This window comes from Lissotriton helveticus, chromosome 5_1 (assembly GCF_964261635.1).
Source record: "Lissotriton helveticus chromosome 5_1, aLisHel1.1, whole genome shotgun sequence".
In the NCBI taxonomy this organism is placed as follows: Eukaryota; Metazoa; Chordata; class Amphibia; order Caudata; family Salamandridae; genus Lissotriton; species Lissotriton helveticus.
The window spans coordinates 1,861,543,961-1,861,556,980 of record NC_136065.1 but is presented as its reverse complement, the minus strand read 5'-3'; positions in this window follow the sequence as shown (position 1 = coordinate 1,861,556,980).

The following is a 13,020-nucleotide window of genomic DNA, read 5'->3' as shown; positions in this document are numbered from 1 at the left end:
AAAATAGGTGGAATGTGTACCAGTGAAAACCCCATCCGGGACACATTCTGCACGTTGTTCTCAGTTTACGATCGCAATAACGTGCAGGTGGGTGAGGGCTTTCTTAGTTCATACTCCTGTTGGGCCCACAACAAAGATCCAATCTGAGGAGTCATCAGGCCTCCTTTTGTAGGATTTTCCTGGCAAGCAGCAGTCAGAAGCCTCACTCCAAAAGGTAAATTCAGCAGAGGGGAAACAAAGGCTCACACCTTGAAAGCACTTCACACATACTTTAAAGAGGCAGCGTTTCACTTTGTTCAAGCTCTGTTTAGGAGATATGCATGAGCTGTAAGAATGTCAGATGTGTTGGTCTTTTCCAGTATTTACATAAAAGAAATAGCATTTATATAGTGCTTACTACCCCTCAGGAGGCGTTGTAATAATTTAGTAAAGCAGTATGGGTAGAATAAGTTTACGCTGACAAAAGGCAACACTTATGTGTAGCTTACAAAAGTGCAAATCTTCTGCCTACATCAGGAGGGATTCCCTGTATACTGGAAAATGTGCTTTAATGTACTCATGATAGACATGTTTAAACATACATGTGAGTGCTTAAGATCTGATGTCACTTCTTATGATGCCACTTCCTGTACTGTCACGGTCCTGTGTTGTCACGCGCCGTGCTGTCACACGCCATGATGCAACTTGCATACTGGTTAAACAGGTTAGTCCACCCCACTTTATTTTTTTATTTTTTTTAGGACTTATGCCCTGGTTATATAAACAAATGTATTCATTTGTAATGTGACTTTTCTGTCTTTGTTCCCTTTAATTATCAGTCATGGATCATTCAGGCAGCCCTAGAACACAATTAAAAGTGCTTTCTATTTATATTTACTGTTCGAAGTATGCATAGATAAGTCAGTCTGGGACATAAAAAAAAATGGGCTGGCAACCCTAATCATAAGACTGGATCTTTGTCGCAGTATCAGCACATTATTTATTTCCTAAACCCGCTATCTCTATAATGCCATAATAGCAATAGTTTAACTTATATCTGAAACACTATGCCACAGTCAATAACATGCTGCGTTACTTCAAGTGTCTGGGAATGCACCCTGAATTCAGACAACTCACTCCTCATTCTTGCCCTTCACTTTTACACTCACCCTGCACTCACAGCGATCAGAATGCACTCACACTGATCACCATGCACTCACACCAAGCACTCACTCACCCTGCACTCACAGTGATCACTCTGCACTGAAAATGCACTTGTGCTGTTCACCCTGTACCTCAACCTGCAGTCACATAAGCATACACCTCACCCTTCACCCACCTGTCCCCCTCACTGTTCAATTTGCAATCCCATTCAAACAACCCCATCACTAACTATGCATTCTTTCGTCCCACTCTGAACTTACATCCGCACCCAAATTCATATGGTCAACTCACTCACCCTGCAGTCACGCCTCTTACCCTACTCTCACACTGCTGCATCGCTCACTGTGCACTCACATGGGGACTCCTGCCAACCCACAAAGCGCAGAGGGTTAATGTGCCTGCTGCAAAGAACGTGTGCCATGCAGATCACAGAACTGAGTGTGAGTAGCGCTATAAAAAAATGAAATGTTTGTCAGAAAGGTGCTATAATGAGATGAGGTGCATTGTTGGTGAGTGGTAGTGAGTGAATTCACGGAAAAGGAGGAAATGGAGGAGGGGGCACCAAAACGACTTGCACCGTGTTCGACCAGTGCTAGAGCCTGCCCTGGCAGAGAGTGGTAGCCCCCCCTGAAGTTCGGATCTGGTTGCGCCTCTGGTTTCAATCCCCCATCTAACTCAGGACTTTCATTCTCGCTTCCCTGATTTGTTATCTGAGGCTTAGGTCAGTGATGGCCACTGGAGAATCAAGGGGCAAAGCCAATCTGTGAATGGGCACAAGTGTGCCACCCCCAGTGCCACACCCATTTGATCTCCATAGTATAGATATGTCTATCTCTGGACATTATATGGCACTACCCGCGTTTTGAACCATGAGCTGACGGAGTTGAATATAGACTTTGATTTTTTTAAGCACACTGCTATGCTAATACAGAATTGTCAACCATGTTGAAAATAACGAGTTGTTTGAAAATGTATATTTTTTGTAGACCACAGAGTTTATAATGTGAGGACACATAAGTCTCTTACTCCTCCCAGTATTGAAATTAATTGTTCACAGAATGTGCAGTATTCATCTCCATTTTTAAAGATCAAGGATTCATCTTCAAAGTAATCTCTCTGTGGAAAAAAGGATGTGTCCATCACTCTGCATAACCAACCCATTAATATAGTACGCTTTACTCCCTTCTAAAATTCTATTGCATTCATCGGCAAAAGAGAAAGGAAGGTGATCGGAATCTTACTTTTCCTTTAACCCCTTGCCTGCGGGCTGATTCCCCCACTGTGCTGGGGGAGGGGGTGCGCACAGCGCCCCCGTGCTCGTGACGAGCTCAGCTCGTCACGCAGCACGGTGGTGCTGTGCTCATGACGAGCTGAGCTCATCACAGCCACACCCGTTTCTGTGGAATGTTCAGCACAGTGGGGGAATTAGCCCCACATGCGAGCATTGCGGCCGTTATGAAGAGCTCAGTTCGTCATGAGCACACGGCCACCGTGGCTCATGACGAGCTGAGCTCGTCATGAGCATGGGAGGGGTTAACAACTAACCACGTTATCATCTCCAGCTTTACTCTGAACATTCTAAAACACTTCAATATAGACTTGCTCAGACGGAGAGCTGTTATATGGGAGTGGAGTGTATTGGAAAAAAGATGTGTGCACATATTTAAAAAAAGCAAGCTTACAACTAGCTACTATTTGTTTGAAATCATTTGCCACTTGAGCAAATTTGGTTTTTTCTAACTAAAATGTACATGCCTTTGCTTTTTCACGAACCAACGCGAGGGGCTGAAAGACATCTTTTCAAATTATTTAGGTGCGTAGGTTTTGGTGCCCCTTTACCTGCAGGACGGTCTCTGGCCACCCTGTTACTTCCATTTACATGCCCACCATTTCGTGATGGGCGACTATCTTCCCGCACACTTCCTTTCACAAGCAGTAAATTCTCAGCTCCTTTTTCCATGCCAGGGCCTAGGCCTGATTCTAAGTGCTCTGCCACGTATCATGTTTGTCGAGCCATATCCTTGGTTTCACCTCTTGCCAGGGCCTTTTTTACTTTTCCCCAGATCACAATTGCTGCCTCTTAAGCTGCCATTACTGGATGGGAGATTGTTGCAACCATTAAAGGCTGATGCTATCCAGAGACATTTTAAGGCATGGGCAAAATGGGCTCCGGCACCTTGATGCAAAAATAAAATGGGCATTGTTTGACTGGACGGGTTTGATGTTTATGCTGCTAAATTGTATCGCTTTGTCGGGCACTTTGAAATATTTATGCCTTCATGCACAAACAAAAGGGGAATAAGTTTTACTAAATAGGTTTGATTTAGGTATGCTTCTGCGTGCTGTACTTGTTATTAATTTACCAGTCACTTTGAAATATTCGCACCTTCGTGCACAAACCAAAAGGGCATTTGTTGACTAAAGCGGTTTGATTTTTGTATGCTGCTTCCTGCTGTACTCGTTACTGTTTTGCCAGTCACTTTGAAATATTTCAGCCTTCAAAAAGTGAATTGTTAGTCTAAACCAGTTTGATGATTGTATGGTGTTGTAGTTGTTATTGTTTACCAGTTGCTTTGACATATATGTGCCTTTATGTACACACCAAACAGAGAATTGTTTGACTAACCTGGCTTCTTTTTTGCATATTGCTTGACTTGTTTTTATCATGCACTTTGAAAGTATTTTCACCTTGATGCTAGAAAGTTGGATTATTTTACAAAACATGCTTGATTTTTGTATATTGCTGGACTGGTGATTGCTTTATTATGCACTTTGGAAGTATTAGCAGTTTTCTTTTGCTTTACCAACTACAGTGTGTACAGATTCTGTCATTAGGTACTTTCTGATATAGTTTGTTTTTATTCTACATGCGGTGCTATTTATGGTGTTGCTTGCACTTGTCTGTAATATGTGTGCATTAAATCTTGTATTTAGCATTATTTATACTACAGAAATGATAAATTCAAACAGACAAACATCTGCATCACTGTTCTGAAGCATTCAGTTTTCATCCTCAGCCTCATTTGCCTGCCTGTTTTGTCATGCTTACTAATAAAGACATGATGGTAGAAATTGAAATTGCTTCCTCAGTTCACGTTATTTTCATGCACAGACCTACACTGTTGCAAGGGTGTGGCATTTTGATAATTCACTAATCTATTTCTCTTGGAATTCGCAGGTACTGAGTTATAGCTTGTGTAATTCTCATGTATATTGTCAGTCGAGTCTATGAAATTGCAGGTTTGGGTTTGTCTTTTCAAGTTATTGTCCATTAATGTCAATACTATTTCAGACCCTTCATAGTTGTTCTTTGTTCTTCAGCCAGAGGCAGTTCCTGAGACAACAGGATCGCTCCTTGGCCTTGTTCTGATTGCTGCCTCAGTTAAATAATCTGCTGTTGACAGTATTGTTACAAATGGCGTAGCTTATATGTTAATAGGGATTCCCACTTTCTCATTAGAACTGTAAGCCAAGACAATATAGAAGCATTTCATTAAATGTTGGAGGTTTCAAGTCAAAATATACCAGATTTTCGGGTGGTGGGGCAAAGTGGTATTTGGTGGACCTGGCCGCTGGGGGGGGCCCCTCCATGTGCTTTGCAGGGGGGCCCCCTCAAGTTTCGTTACACCACTGCTTCTGGCAGCATTAGTCAATCTCAATGCATCATAACAACCTCATGCTGAAATATGACTCTTAAATTCCTTCAATATTAGAAAGTAATGACCCATCTAAGAAAAAAACAAAGCTATTCTCACACTCTAATGATGGTCTCTAAAGCTCTAACAAGGTCAATGAATTGTACCCAATCATTTAATCAAATGTTTATAAAAACCTGTCGAGTTCCACAGCTTTCCAGTTTTGATTTAGTTTGTTTAAATGGCCATACAATTTGTGATTAGGGCATTCCACCCATTCCAATATTTAAATCCTATGTAGGATATTATGGACTCACCAGAAACTGCTCAAGGAAAGCTTTTTATTGCCACCTAATTACTGGAACTGCTATTTTGTACTATGTTAATTGCAATATAGGCTTTGCAAATGCCAAACAAATGCCCAAAGATTAAATACTTTCATCATAACACATGGGCATACATTCTAAGCACCTACACATTAGAGACAATATCTCTATCAAGACTGCTGTTCCTAAATCATGTAGCCATTTGAAACCAAAAATGAGTTAGCCAAAATCCTCAACATCCTTCTATACATTGGAATAAGAATACCAAATCATATTGCAAACGGTACACTTTAGTCATAACCCCCATGTGGTCGGCCTGGCTCACCTGAGTGAAGAGTCTCCTCCTTGGTACTTTGTCGTCCCAGCCACTTCCTGACGAATTTCAGACATGTGGCATATGTTCAAAGCCAAAGACGACCTCTAACCGTTTTTTGATTGCATATATAGCAAATCCAATAATCTCCATACCCTGCAAGAACAATAGGGTTATCTGATGTAGTTGTATACATAAGATAATATCTAAATAAGATAATACTGCAAGGGAATGTGCCACATAATTTGCATTTTTGCAGAATGAATAAGAAAAGCTTTCACTGTAATTTGGTCGTCCATGCCTGTATGATTCTAATAGCCCAGAGTACACTCTGCAGAGTGTTTTGGGGCTTTCATTATGATAATGAAATCCTTATTTCAAAGTGAACGATGAAATATTTCCCAAATTTCAATGTTCACTGAGAAATATGGGTTTTTGTAGCGCCGCATTTTGTGCAACGGCCATTGACTGCCATTGCAGCCTGCATGTGCAGTTTTAAACTGTCATTTCACCCTGGCAAAATAAACCTCTTGCAGGCCCAAACCTTCCTTCTTAATACATATACATCACTAATAAGGTAGCCCTGGACAGCCCAGAGGGCAGGGCGCAGTGCATTTAAAAAGTAGGACATGTACCTATACGTTTTACATGTTTTGGTAGTTTAAAACTATTAAATTAATTTTTCACTACTGCACGGCCTACCTCTCCCATAGGATAACATTGGAGTTACCTTATTCCTATACTAATGAAGTGTTGCATAAATACTTTATACGTTGCCTCTGAGTTAGGCCTGATTGCTCTGTTGTGCCAAGCTACCCGTGGGGTTGAGCACTGGTTAATTTAGGGTTGCTTGTGACTTCACCCAGAAAAGAATTGAGGTTGCTGCTTGAAAAGAGTTTCAAAGATTCCTATGAGACTTAAAATGAGATCTGCTGCTTTATAGACCACTCCTTTAAGTATAACACTTCCATTTGTTTGCACAATACTCAAAGGGCCCTATGTATGAAGCATTTGTACTGTCGCAAACTGGCCGAATCACAGAACTGGCCCATTTGTGAACAGAAAAATGCATTTTGGATTGTACAGAGCCCAAATTGCGATTCTGTAAGTATTACTGGATCACAATTTGGGTTTTGAAATTCGGTATTTGGAAGGGGCATGTTTAGGGTGCCCCGTCCAAATACCAAATCGCATTAGTATGTATGAAGGTTTTGTGACCGAAATGTGGTCGCAAAATATTTGCACTTTACCACCAACTTAAAGTTTGTGGTAATGCATTCGCAAATTGGACCTCTGGAACTCTTCCACTTAGTGAATGTTGGGAAAACAGTTTTTAAGAGCAGGCAGTGGCCCCACAAGCCTTTCATTTTTTATTGTTGAAACGCATCCCGTTTCCTTTAAGGGAAACGGGTTTCATTTAAAAAAAAAAAAACTTTATTCAATTACAGACATGATGGCCTGCTGACCTCAGCAGGCCACCATCCCTGTGATGGCTGTGATTCCTAATGGGTCGCAAACCTACCTCATTATTATTCATCAGCTAGGTGGATATGTGACTCACTAGGAATCGCAAGTATGAAACAAAAAGTTTCATGCATAAGTAATATTGATTTCCAAATAGCAAATCAGATAAAATCGCTATTTGGAAATCGCTATTCCTATTCTTTGTACATCCAGTACAAAGTATTACATTGCAGGGGCTTATATACACGCCCCAGACACTGCCGGTATGTCACTTTTTCCCATATTAAAAGTGACACACCGGCGGCGCGAGGGGTTTGTAAATAAGCCTCTCAGGTGCATATTATCAACAAGTAGCGATATTTATCGCTAAAGAAGCTTAGCGAATTTTTTTTTATCGCCAAGCACTTTATCGCAGAGATAACTTTCTATTAGCAACGTTTATCTCCAATGCGATAAAATAACCGGCGATAGCAACGAAATGCGTGAATATCGCTGGAAAACCAGCGATATTCACGCATCATCGCCAATAGGGTCTTAACCTGAATATCCACCTCCCATTGGATATACAGGCTAAGAACTGGTCTGAGCAGGCGTTAGTTTTCAGCAATATTCGCGCTTAGCGTAATTTTTTTTATCGCTACGCCTGCCTTGCTAATAGGTGATAGCAGCGTTAGCGACTGCTTTCAGCCGCTAACTGGTTGGGTACGCTTACTTTGCATGTCATTAGCGATAAATATCGCCGACATGCAAAGCGGGCCCCAAACCGCTCGCTAACACCTAAAAGCTGTCGTTAACTGATGTTAGCTACAGCTTGCTAATAGGGCGATGGAATTATCGCCGCTTTGTGGCCGAAAACGGAAGCAAAAGCGGCGATAATGTCATTTCGCCTGCCTTGATAATATGCCCCTCAGTGTTTTTCTTTGGTGGTTACTTTATTAGAACACCTAAATATAAAGTACCGTTAACTTTGTTTTTTTCAGGGAATTTCAGGGCATATTATCAAGGACCGGTGTTAAAATTATCGCCATTTTTTCAGCAGGAAACTGCCGATAAAACAGCGATAATGAGCTTGATAATACACCCTTGTTAATTCCTATAGAAGCCCATGTTAACATCAGAACATGGGCTTCTATGGGAATTAACAAAGGCGTATTATCAAGCCCGTTAGGATAAAACGGTGATAAAACGGCGATAATTTTAACACCGGTCCTTGATAATATGCCCTTACAAGTGGTTGTTTTAATGTAAGCTAAACATTTTATTACCATACCTAACTATAACTTCACCTTAAACTTTGTTTTTTTCAGTAATTATTTATATGTTAAATCTGTCAAAATAAAACGAGTTTTTGTGGCTTAACATTCTACACTTTAGAAAAAGATGTTAAGAGTTAGCTTTCCCTAGCTACAACATTACTGTGTGTGCAAGAACACACAAGCACAGTTAAAACTTCTGCATTTTCGAAAATGTTCCCAATTTGCACGATAGGAAAAAAAACATGATAGGCCATCGGGCGGGACAGAGTGGCGTTGCATAAGTGTTGGCTAGAAGGACAAAAAAGTGCACAATTGTGCAGCCAATGTGTTTGACTAGTAGTACCCCTTTTAACCCTCGCAGCTAAAAATCTGACTTTTTGAATTTTGTCATTCCCAATACAGCGAAAATGACATTTGTACAAGTATAAGCATGTTATGTGCTATCAGTTGTACAACAGCACCATCGCATGGTTTTGTTATTTTCTACACTTCTTACTATTTCTTTTATAAATTAACTAGCAGCCCGTCCCGACGTTGTCCGGGTATGAATTGCTGCCGGCCAGTAGTATATTGTTTTGTAGGATTTCGTTTTGATAGCATTTCTTATCTGTGACGGGCCTGTGAAACGCTCAGATTCACAGTGCACTGCTGATGCACTTAAGAGTGCGTGTTCAGTAGTGTGTGAACTCGAGTTTCCCTACTTTATTTTTCCTTGCAATATTATATAGCGCGAACTCGACAACATGGCATGAGCACAATTTACATTACAGAAGAACACATTCATTTGTGGTAGGCACGGGGAGACAAAGCAATTTGCCTGGAATCACAGGATGTTGAGCTGATGCCGAGATTCGAACGTATCTCCCCAGCTCTAAAGTTCGCAATTCTAGAACTTGTGGCGGGAGGTATGTCTAAAAGTGTATGTCGGTGCTGGCCATCAATGAGAGAGACCTGTGCATTTTTCAAATGGGTGGTGAAAAAATATGAGTATGTTGCTGGAGATGTGGGCCGCCATGCCACCAATGTACTTACCGGGGAGGGTAAACACCCATTATTCCGCAACTTTTTTTCCGCATACCAGCACTCCGCATACTTTCATTACGAAAGTACCATGACTCCGCAATGCCATTATAACGCATGGCATTACATTTTATATGCTTTTACCACGCATACATTTACAACGAAATTCATTGTAAATGCATGAATGTTAAAAGCATGTTTTTTTAATGTTTGGATAAGGTAAGTATGGGTATAGGGGTATATGTTTTGGGGTACTGAGGTATATGTTTTGGGGTGTTTGGGTATTTTAAGTGTTCAGATATAGTTTTGGGAATGTGCTTCAGCCCAGACTTTATTAAATGTGTACAACTACTACACACTGAGCCCCTTGCACACATGAGGGTGAATGGAGAAGCATCACAGATTTTGCATCTGCAACAAGGCTCAAGACAGGGCTCTCCCCACTGATATTCATGCTTGCCCTGGAACCCATAGTTGCTTGGATAAGGTAGGACCCCTTTGTGTGAGGTCTACAATGGATGGACCAAGGGAAGATATCATCTCCCTATATGCAGATGATATCTTGTTGTATGTGACGGACCCTGAGCTCACATTGAATAGTTCAATGCAAATATTTCATACCTTTGGGTGCTACTCAGGATACACAATCAAATGGAGGAAATCCCAAATATACGTCTTACATGGTTGGCCACCTTGACTGCCTAGAGATTGCCCCACATAACTGGTAGCCAAGGGTTTCCGCTACCTAGGGATCTATGTCTCGGGGAATCTGATACTCTTTCACAACAAGATCTTAGTGCCTCCAAATGAGAGCCTCAAACGGCATTGGAGATCCCTGTTGCAAAAGCTTCGGGACAGAGAGGCCCTATTCAAAATTATGTCCTTACCCCGTGTATGGAACATTTGACAGAATACGCCCTATTTCATCCATAGATCATATTTCAAGTCTCTAGAGAGTGAGTGAGATATGAATGCTATTATGCAATGATGGCCCAGAACAAATTGTACAGTACAAACTCACAAGTGGATGGTACGATAGCAGAGAAGCCTTGCCCAATGTCCATAAGTACTACTGGGCAGCACAGTTATCCACTATCAACGGCTGGGGACTTCAGGTCCCTGGATGAACCAGCTTATCGAATGGACATGCTGAGGCAGCCGGGAAGTTACTTAAGGGCATTCTATGGCCTTCCCCCAGGACATTTGAAACTTTAAGGCCAAACCGCAACAGCAGTCCAGATTTGGCACACGGTCAACCGATCCCTGGGGTGAAATGGGAAGTTTATGCAAGCCATGCCCCCAAGGGACACAGCCGAATTAGTAACACTGTGGCGCAAGGGGGATGTTATGCCTTTCACAGATTTACAAAAGGAATACCAACTGGGTCTCACAGAAACATATCGGTATCTACAGATCTGACACACACTAAAGACAGCAATATCTACGGACACAAAACTCCCAGAATCAACACTGCTAGAAGATAGACTACTTGATGAACATATGGCACGCAAGGTCAACTACCTGACATATAAAGAAATGCTCCATATCACGCCAGATACACTAATACACCTACATGACCAGTGGGCACACGACCTGGGGGGGCTTGAAGATGACGAATGGGTTGATGGCATGGCCTCTCCATGAGAAGTCGCAATTAGATCAGGCTTTCATCTTGTGCGATTAAAAAGACTACACCGCTCTTACTACTCCCCGTCCACATTGCTCAAAATGGGCAGAGCCATGACTGGTATTTGTAGACGGGATGCAATCAGGTGGACACCTTCTACCACTTGATATGGGACTGTCCAAAACTACAGATCTTTTGGGAAGCAGTGGTTGGATACCAATCCCCAGATTGGAAAGATAAGCGGCGCTCAGTAAGTTCCATCTCTGTGCTGATCACCCCTATGGCCCTATGAAGCATCCTATCTATGGAGGTGCTTTTTGCTGGAGGTGCAGCAACTGAGGTAGTCTCAGTATTTTTCCTCCTTCCTATCATAACTAGACAGTTGCTGTGGCTGCTGTGCTCTTAACCAATGTAAAGAATACAGGTATGGACAAATATAAACATTATACAGCAGACAAGGAGTTGGACGGCACGTCTTTAAGCTACAATCACCCTCAACTCCTGGTTCTGTCAAACTAACTTAAAAGTGCACAGACCAGGTTAAACTGCCTTAGTGGGTCATAGAGTTGTTCTTCATCTGTATATTTGCCAAACAAAAATAAAATGGATTAATTAACCACCAGCCAATAACTTCCCAACAAAATAAAGATAATAGTGCAAAAAATGCTTATGGTGGTAGTGTCCTTGATAGAATTCAAGGGCCCCCTCTCAAAAAGCAATTGGCTTGGCAGAAGAGGATTGTAGCAATTAAGGTCCCAAGTATTTAGGCAAGTTTCTGCTACAAGAAGAATACCTTTTTTCCAGTGGACCAAGGGAGGTGGGGGATGAGGTCTCCTGGTGAACTCTTGGGCTGTGATGGCCAGCGACCCCAAAGTTCCTCTACGTTTTATCCCGCTTTGCGGGATTTCTCCCTGTGCTTTTCAGCACCTCAGTGGTTGGATCCGCGCCGCCTGGGGTGCCCCTGCAAGCGTGCCTTCTGGAGTGGGTTAACTTGGGGGGATGAAGGCTCCTGGGGAACTCCTGAGCTGTGGGGTCATTGAACCCAATGTTCCTCCATGTTCTGTCATGTTATAATGCTCAAATGCTTATTTCTCTACAACATATAAACCGCATAACTGAGCCAAACTGAACTTTTTCTATATGAGCATCCATTCCTGAATACTTATGTTTATATCAAAGCAAGTGATCATGTAACGTCCAAAGAAAAAACAAATTAGTTGCTTCTCCCCTATACCTGGACATCTCCTAAACTACTGGTGTTAAAGTGTCGATCATTTCTCGTTAACATAAGTCAAACATCCCAAACAAAGCACATGAACCTCTTTGATCTGTTAGTGCACCCACATAAACGATATGTGTTTCTTTCAACTCAGAGCCATGTATTGCTCCGAACTCCACACCTTGAAGATATAACGAAAAATGTGAATATTTAAAAAACAAAATAACACATGCCTTATATTTTGATGCATTTCTCAAATGGACATATGGAAATCCCAGAATGCTAATGAAGGGAAAGTGGCCCTCAATATCAGGTGTCTGAAAACACCGAGTGTTTGTGGGATGAGTTCTGCACAATCAATTTTGCAACATTAAAACAGATTATTTCATAGTGTCAAAATCACTGTTTAAAGTACACATTTATTTCGACGAGCGATATCGAGCGCAGCACTGCATGGAAAGTATAAAAGTTAAATACGTTCTAAATCTGTACAGCATATGTTGCAAGTCAGTGCTCCCTCACCATAACTGGCTGATGGGGAGAACGGGTTGAAAATGACATTTGCCAGATTTTCAGCAATTTCCCCAAAAGCATGGTTCCAGACTTCCTCAGTAACACACATCTGTCATTCACCGAGTCTATGGGGTGTTGTAGTATCAGACATGTGTGGTTATTCCTCAGGTTTCGGTGACCATAGGGTATAAACTGAGTGCACTGCAGTTGGGAAATTCTAAGAGCACCATGAAGCGAAATGACGATTAAGGGTACTTTTCATTTGGTCACAAGTGGCATCCTTGGGCCATATGAAAACCTACTACAACTGGTAACCAGTCAAAATATCGAGTTTTTTTTATCGACTAGACATAATATCGAGTCAAAAATATAGAACAGACATAATATCGACTAGACATAATATAGACTACCAAAATATCGACTAGAACATTTTAAATTCGAATGGAATGGACATAATATCGAATCAAAAATATAGAATGGACATAATATCGACTAGACATAATA